We start from the raw sequence: 8,183 nt of genomic DNA on the forward strand, positions 1-8,183 counted from the left end.
TGGCATTTCCAGAGCATCCAGAATGATTTTACCTCACAGTCATTGGGAATCTATGAGCTTTTGGCCTCCTTCTGTTTTGGTCAGAATATTAATGGGTGTTTTTTTTAATCTGTTCCCTTTGTGTTTTTTTGTGGCTATGCTAAAATATTTTATTAATTTTTAAACAAGTAGTTGTTGCACAGTCACGAGATGACCAGTATTCTTTTAGGTGCGGAAGTACCTATGATCAAATCAAGCATGAACTCAGAAAGCCCATGCTCAGTTAAGGCAGAGCAACACTAAACACGACAAAGAAGAGCTGTGCTGTGTTATAGAAACATGAGATTGATCCTGATGTTACCCATTGCTATGAAACTCACATCCCCCAAACTTAGGGTTGCAGAAGTAACAGCTCCTCTAAATTCTGCTGAAATCTGCAGGTTGGGAATTTCAACAAGACAGCACAGGACGAGGTAGTGTGTTTCTGTTCTGGAATGTCTAGGCATCATCTAGAAAGACAAGAGTGTCTGCCAGTGATTCAGCTGGGAGGAAATACACTTCTGGCATACATTCTGCTGAGAAGGATTAGAAGCTGGGCTAGCCTGCAACTGTTCAATATGTCCTTCCCTAGTGTTTTCTTATCAGGACAGCAAGGCTTTGTATGTGATGATCAAGGCTCCAGCAAAAGACCTAAGCTTCAGAAGTTGCCTGGTATCACAATGCTAAACACTGGTGGGAAGGGGTCACATTCATGAAGATGAGACACAGGTTCAGAGGAAACACATCCACATGGAACAATTTGTGATTGTGCTTTATAACCAGCATCCTATCTTACAGACAACCCATTATCAGGTGAAGGGCTTTGGGTTTGGAGTTAGGCAGACCTGGAGGCTGGCAGTAGAACTGGCATACACTCTTATATTTAACACACATCACTGATGGTTGTGTAGGTCAGTCACTTTGCTAGGTGCTGTAGGCTGTGAGGTGAAACATGTACCTTTTCCCTCAGGGATCATGGATGAACAAGAAAGTCAGGTGATGGGACCTGGCCATAGTCGTCTGATGAGTGCAAGCACACAGATGGCTGTGGAAGCATCTATGGGAAAGAACTCACTGAGTGCATGGTGTGCTATCACTCTGCCCTTAATTCATTTGTTCGATTATATAATGAGCTCTATCTCAGAAGGCTGGCACTGGGTTTAGCTGAATGGAGGAATCTGAAGCAGCCCCAGCCAGTGTCTTCGCACCACTCTGCGAGACTGAAGGTGCCCTCATCACTTTCTGCTCTCATCCTGTTTGCCCGTGGGCTTCGTTGTTTACTTACTCACTACTTGGGATCCTCATACTAGGAGGGAAGACATGCAGCATGTTGTCCTAGGTTTTCAACAGAAAAAAAGAGAGAGAGAGCGAGAGCTGCTGTTCTGTGTCCCGATAATGCTTCCCTTCAAGGATCTGTGTGGCTCACTCTTTCACCTTTCACAAAAGCTGCTGAGATTGTACAGTCTTCTGTTTGTAACTGTATCCTGGAGCCCTCACCCCGATTCTCTACTAGATTTCGTTTTCTAATCTGCATACCTCCTGCGGCATCCTCTGAGCACATTTCACATTTACCTTGCTGTTTGTCTCTCCCGCACCCAGAGCAGGCAAATTCCACAAGGGCAGAGATCTTTGTTTTCCTTACCAACACACTGAGAGCAGGTAAAAATGCCATTTCACTATGGAACTCATTTGAGAGAGCTGGAGTGGGGTCTGTCCTGAGTCACTGAGCGTCCACGTAAACGGTATAAAAAGCTCAGGCTTTTCCCCTTACACATCCTAAGAGAAGCATTACCACTTTTTTTTTTTTTTGAGGGAGTGGACATGAATTGGTTTACATTTTCATGCCATGCTAGTTGCCATGGCAAGAATTGAAGAGTTAAGGAATAGATGGAAGGAGGTGAGTGGGAGTCACTTTAGGAGCAGGAGAGTTGTGGGTGGCTCAGACCCAGGTGAGGAAACTGGAGATAAGGACATTAGAGTAGCTGGAGGCAGACTTGAAGCTGTCAGGACATGCTGACCTGAGAAACATAGGATGGACAGAGGAAGAGACCCAAAGGGCACTAGCAAGTTCGAGGTAGGTTTGAATTGCAAAGTACAAATTGATATAATTTACTGAGAGGAGTAAGGCTGAAGGAATGTGTGTGTGTGTGTGTGTGTGTGTGTGTGTGTGTGTGTGTGTGTGTGTGTGTCTGTCTGTCTGTCTGTGCATCTGTGTGTCTGTGTATCTGTGTGTGTGCACATGTGCACTAGCATGTGTGTATGCATGTGTGCACATGTGTGAGAGAGGTATACAGTATGCTACGCATGTATGTGTGATGCAGAGTGTGTGATGCATGTGTGTGATGTACACTGTGCTGTGCATATGTGTGTGTATGCCTTATTCTCTTCCGAGATGCCGTTTATGTATTGTGCAATTAACACAACTAAGGTAAGATCTGGACTTCCTGGTCACCTAAAATCACACTGCATACACACAAGTGCATGACAGTTTTAGGTGGTGAGGAAGTCCAGCGCTTACATCATCTAGAATCCACCCAAAGCAACGGTCAGCAGGCTCATTGTCATTCAGAGAGTTCTCCCTTACATTCTTTGTGCTTCAATCACAGGAAGCTACTGCAAAGGCCCAATACTGTGAAGACGTTGTTGCTCCTAGGTTCGGCCTTCAGAGTGCTGCTTGCAGAAATTTTTTATTAATTAAATAGCCGGGTACGTATTTACTTCATGGTGTGTGTGCCCATTAGTAGAGACAGAGCTGCAGACTATACGTATGATAAACTGCACACATTGTGGAAATTTATAATTGAAAGAAATGTCAAAATCATTTCAAATCACCTGCTGTATTTGGGAAGAGGAAAACTCCATGGAGAGTAAAAGGTGGAGATGTGTAGGCTGAGATGTTCCATCCTGTTGATGAGGAAGACTTGAGCTAAGACTGACTTGAGCCTTAGCCACTGGCTTCATTGCTGTCGTTAAGCTGTGTGACCCTGTAAGCACCATGCGATGCCTTGTTTCTTGTCTTATTTTATCAGTTAAAGAGACAGGTGGCAATTGCCTGGACTCTGCGCCTCTCTAGATCTCACTGGTTTGGATAATATCTTAGTCAGTGTCCTGTTGCTATGAAGAGACACCATGATCAAGGCAGCTCATATCACAGAAACGCATTTAACTGAGGGCTTGCTTACAGTTTCAGAAGGTTAGTCCATGATCATCATGGTGGGGAGCATGCAGTAGGTAGGCATAATGCTGGTGTAGTAGCTGAGAGCTTTACATCCCGATCCACAGGCAGGTAGGCAGAGAGAGAGGGGGAGGGGGATCTGGCATGGGCTTTTGAAATATCAAAGCCCACCCCAGAAACACACTTCCTCCAACAAAGCCACACCTACTATAACAAGTCCACACTACCCAATCCTCTGGTCTTTCTCAAACAGTTTCACTTTCTGGTAACCAAATATTCATATATATGAGCCTATGAGGTCATCCTTGTTCAAGCCACCACAGACGCCTCCAGCTTCCTTACAGCACAGTGTTTCATTGGAGGATGGCTTGGTGTTTCTGGTTCTGTCCACTTATAGTTCAGCTCATGTGGAGAAGGCAGGAGACCTCTCCAAGGGCACACCATGCTTCTCTGAATTTCAGTTTATTGACATAGCAAGAAAGACAGAAGCAAATGAAGGATGTAAAAAAAATGGACACAAGAAGAAAATCTGACAAGGAGGAAAAATCAATTAGCTTTGATCAAAAAAAGCCAACTTCAACTTTAATTGATTTCAAATAAAATGCTTCTATCTGTATTCATGAGATGTCTTACATAATGGAAAGTTATGCTTGCATTAGATACTAGTGTCTTTGAGTAAAAACTGGACATCTGCAGTTCTGTCTCCTGTATCTGCTATCAATCATCCCCACTTAGGACATCTAAATCAAGTTTCTAGAAGTGAAAATGTATTGCATCATTGCATCATATGCATCCTATAACATCTTATTGAGTCTGTGCCTCAAATGGTCGAATGGTTACCATTTCCCATGAGGCAAAGGATAAAGTCCAAAGCCTAGCTCTCACCTACCTAAGGATTAGTTTTTTCTTTTGACCATGACAGAAGACCTGACAATAAGCAGCTTAAGAAATGAAGGGTTTATTTGAAGAGGATGCCGTTCTTCATGTAGAAGATACAGTGGCGGGAGTGGCTCTCTGCCTTGGCAGTGGGATGGCGAAGCTGCTTGCTCACACCTGGGCCAATCCAGAAGCAATCCCGGCTCACATCTGTCTTTCTCCTTTATTCAGTTCGGACCTCGAAACCATTGGGTTTTACCACCCACATTCACCACTTGTCTTTCTTAGGTAACCCTCTCTGAAAACACCCTTACAGATGAGCACAGAAGGGTCTCTAAGAGACTCTAAATCCAATGATACTCACTAAAAAGGTTAACCATCACACTACTCACTCCAGCTTCTCCCTACTCTCCTCCACCCATCTGCTCCCCGTTCCTCGCCATGCCGCCCACCTCAAATACCAACTTGTTTCTATATCTTCCACCTTTGCTTATGCTCTGCCCTTGTCCTTGAAAGGCTCCCCTTGCTTGGTTTCCTAAGAACACGGCGACTCATCTTTCCAGATTCAGCTGAGCATCGCCTTCTGCAAAAGTCTTTTCTGACCTCTCCCGCCCTAGATGGATTCTCTCGTTTACTCCTTTGTAAATTCTTTTTTTTTTTATTTTATTTTACGAGACAGGGTTTCTTTACACTGAGCCTGACACGGGCTTCTCTTCTTCCCCACAGAAACTGCATGGCATTTATTTAAGTTTCAATCCCCTTAACACAGACTAAAACTTATTGAAACCAGAACAGATGTCATTTCATCTTTGTGTCCCTGATACTTAACACAATATTGTCATTCATTCAGTTTATGCAAAATTACAAGTCCCTTCCGAGTTCCTTAATACTGCACTAGAGACACAAGAGAGGCAAGGGCAAGAGAGTAGCAGCAGTCTTTTTGGATTTTTTTGACTGCTATCATTTTTGTCAAAATCGGCTTCTTACCTTTTTTTTCAGCCTCAGTGTATTAAAGAATATGAATATCAGCCTTCCTTGCAGGAATGTGTTATGAGCAGAGCATTCAATGGAATGGAAGACATTCGAGGGGATGGAATGTGAATAGAAATGATGTACGCACCTCCTGAGTCATCATTTTAAAGGAGAGGAGAGCCTTCCTTTTCTCTCCTCTTCATCTGGCTTGAATACAATCACAATGGCAGGGGCTAGAGCTGCTGCTATGAATCATGAGGTGGAAATTTTAGATCGAGGATGGTAGGAGGATCTACAACTGCAATAACTTTGCTTTACCCTTAAGCCTTCAAGCCATTTCTGAAGTGCTTCTAAACCTATATGAGGAAGAGAGATTATCACGACCCTTGTTGAAAGAATGCACTCGGGGTTCCTCTTCGTTTCCACAGCCTATGCTATGCTTGCTTATATAAGTGTCCTCTAAATCAGACCTTGAACTTTTCTCTACAGACACCGAAGTCATGGATAAGTAAGTGTATATGTGAGTAAATAAATAGTTCAATTTCCACCTCATGATTCATAGCAGCAGCTCTAGCCCCTGCCAATAGCAAGAACTAGTTAGAAAAAAATAAGAAGTAATTTGTCACAATAGGCAGAGAGAGTGTCAACCGCTGTTACTTAAGTCCCATGGCACCAAGAGCAGTGGGTTGAGTCCTCTGCTTACTTTTCCTTCTGCCGTTGCCACCCCACACAAATCGTGAAGACTCTTACTTCTCCTTCTACACAGGACCTTATTTGTTCTCAAGTAGGCTTTTCCCAAGCCACCACTTTAACTCGTATCCTCGTCACCTGTTCCCTTAGCCATGGCACTGGAGAGTGAGCTAGCCACTCCGCCCTTCAGGCTTCCCCAGAACTGTTGCCATGGCAATCGTCCCCTGGCATAGTAGTGATCAAAGCCTTCAAGGGCTCCCTATTGATTTCAGGTAAAAGGCCAGCCTCTTTAAATTAGCTCTGTGCTTTGGACTACCCCACTTTCCCAGCCTCACCTCCCACTTATGTCCTCACCCACGCTGTTCCTCTGTCCTGCAACACACTTGCCATTTCTGTTCTCTAGATCTGTTTTCAAGATAATCTCTTTCCCTAGAATGACTTCAGCCACCCTTGTGGCCACATGCGCCTGTTAAAACTGTATCCTTTCTCCAAAGTCCAACAAAAGCCCTGTTTTTCTTTTTCTTTTATTTTGTATGAGTCTTTTTATTTTTAAGCTTCTGAACCAAAAGATCACCATCCTTTCTAGGTCATTCTTCATCTTTTGCATTCCCCAAATATCATTTAGCACAGCTCAACCAGGGTCTCACACATGGCAGAGTGGAGAGACAATAGTCGTGCCCACATTAACACTATTAGCCATAATCAGCCATTAGTGGAGTGCTCATAAGATGTCCCATCCTATCCCAAGTGCATTATGTGCAGTAAAACATACCAGTCCACAGGAATGCTGTGGAACTAGCACCACTTGGGAACTTACGAAGGCAGCAGCCAGAGTAATTAAGTCATCTGCTTAGGATTACCTGCTGGAATTTTGAATCTTGGATGTTTAACTCAATGCATGAACATGCTCAAGCCATTTCGTCTTACCCAGTCTTAAGGTTGGTATCTCCCAACAGTTGCATTGAGACTATTTGCATGGCATGATATATGGGAAGTGATCATGCCAATTGGTACACATTAGTTGCTTAATTCATCCTAGCTCCTTGCCTTCAGAGCTGCATCTCTTGTATCTTATGTTTCTTTGGAGAGGGTGCATGCTTACAAATGCTTGTTTATGCTGAAAATAATATTTAGTGTTGGATGCAAAAGTACAGGCCATAGTCTGTTCAGTACTGGGACATAGGATACTAGGAGTCCATTGATGCTTCTTTCTTCACTATTATGTTAGTAACATCTATAGTACATGCTAACAAAAGACATATTTCAACTCATTCACGTGCTCCTCTTGAAGCTAGACATGACCAGGGGTCATAGTTTTGTCTTTAGTATATGAACAAAAGAGATGGGAGCAGTGTCTCTCCTTTCCATTCCTCCTTCTTGTCACTGGGAAGAAAGATGGGATAGTTAGTGCTTATGGACCGTGCAGAGGACCCTAAAGATGGCACAGTGCTAGATGCCATAGGAAGGAGCCTGTCCACAGTCACATAGATGAAGAGAGTGGGTGGAGAGAAGATTGACTTTGATTTCTTTAAACCTCGGTATCCAAACTTCTGTTACAGACACTAAATTACACCCTAACTAGTATTGTCCAAGGATCTCAGGGGAACCTCATTGTATTACTTGCTGAGCGACCTTGGAGAGGGCACATCAGCAATGTCACCTATGCTATAAGGTTGAAATGAAGAGAAATGAGACCATATATATTTGATGCACGGCTCTTGGTACATGCTAGGAGTGCAATACATTTAATTTATTATTATTATTATTATTACAAGTCAGCCCCACTTTCAGCTTTCCAGATGCCCCTGTGTCTGGCTGGGGTGCTGATTTCTGCTCCTGAAATAGCTGGTGCGATGATCTCATCCTCCCATGTTTACTGAAGCCTCTGCACAAATCTGGTTCTCTTCAGTCCCTCCTGCTGATGTCATCCTTGCCCTCCCTCTTTGGCTTTGTGCTAAAGAACAGCATGGCTCATCTCATCCCAGAAGGAAAGCAGAGAGGAAAGTCACACCCCACTGTCACCATGACACATTTTAAAATGGCCGGTGGATTGTATGCTTTATACCCAGGGAGGGTGCATTTTTACAGAGCTTCCCCCAGAGCCTGGAGCCTCTGTGAGTACTACACAACTCATGTAATCCTCAGGTGCCCCTCTTCGGTCGTTGACACAATTGCCCAGATACTGACACTGAATATGAGAAGGTGACATAATTTGCCCAGGGCCACACAGCTGGGCAGTGAAGGAGTAGATGACAAGGAGAGCTGTGCCTTCCCTCAGATTGGCTTGCCAACTGAGATTGAGAACACCAATGTGCACAATTTGGACTCCTTTTGGGATTCAGGGGAAACCCTTCTTTGTAAAACGTTTTTTGTTCCCTGCCGTTTCCTTTAAGCAATGAAACTCCAAGAGGCTCCTCTCCCAGTGAGAACTGAGCAAGAAGGCACCTGAAGG

The sequence above is a fragment of the Peromyscus californicus genome, unplaced genomic scaffold, assembly GCF_007827085.1.
Source record: "Peromyscus californicus insignis strain IS unplaced genomic scaffold, ASM782708v3 Scaffold_20__1_contigs__length_68692818, whole genome shotgun sequence".
In the NCBI taxonomy this organism is placed as follows: domain Eukaryota; kingdom Metazoa; phylum Chordata; class Mammalia; order Rodentia; family Cricetidae; genus Peromyscus; species Peromyscus californicus.